The sequence below is a fragment of the Branchiostoma floridae genome, chromosome 13, assembly GCF_000003815.2.
Source record: "Branchiostoma floridae strain S238N-H82 chromosome 13, Bfl_VNyyK, whole genome shotgun sequence".
Taxonomy (NCBI): domain Eukaryota; kingdom Metazoa; phylum Chordata; class Leptocardii; order Amphioxiformes; family Branchiostomatidae; genus Branchiostoma; species Branchiostoma floridae.
Window position 1 is genome coordinate 16,496,635 of NC_049991.1, and position 649 is coordinate 16,497,283.

Sequence of the window (649 nt, forward strand, 5' to 3'; positions counted from 1 at the left end):
ATCACGTTAAATTTTTTTGAGATGCGGGGGAGGGCCATCAAAAAATTTTTTGATCAGACTTCCAATGCACCAGCCCTCCCCCCCCAATAAATATCGTACGGTCCCTTAGCAGCCGATTTTAGCAGCCGATTTTAGCAGCCGATTTTGACCTAGAGGAAAGGTAGCATCCGATTCGACTACAAGTATTTTTATTTTTTTTTACGATTTAGCCCAATTGAACACATTTTTCAACGTTAGCGTTGACAAAAGTTATAAAATAATATTTTTCCAACAATTTGAGTTTGTTATCGTTAAGTTCCAATTCTTAGTTTAGCAAATAACAGCAACATTTGAAAAAACTCCAGCAGCGACACCTACCGGAGTGAGTGTACTTACGTAAAATCGGCTGCTATACGGCTTGTAGAGCGATATGCTACTTATCTAAACGTGGCCCGTGAACTTGTGAGGCCAATTTAGATAAATTATGCCCTAACGTATTCAATACAAGTATCAAATCTTACGGGCCGGGTTTAATTAATGGACTAGAGTGGAACTAACTGATAGGAAATACCTAACCAGGGGGGGGGGGGGGGATAAATCGGCTGCTACACTGCTTGTAGAGCAATCTGCGGCTTATCTAAACGTTGCCCATGAACTTGTAAGTGCAATT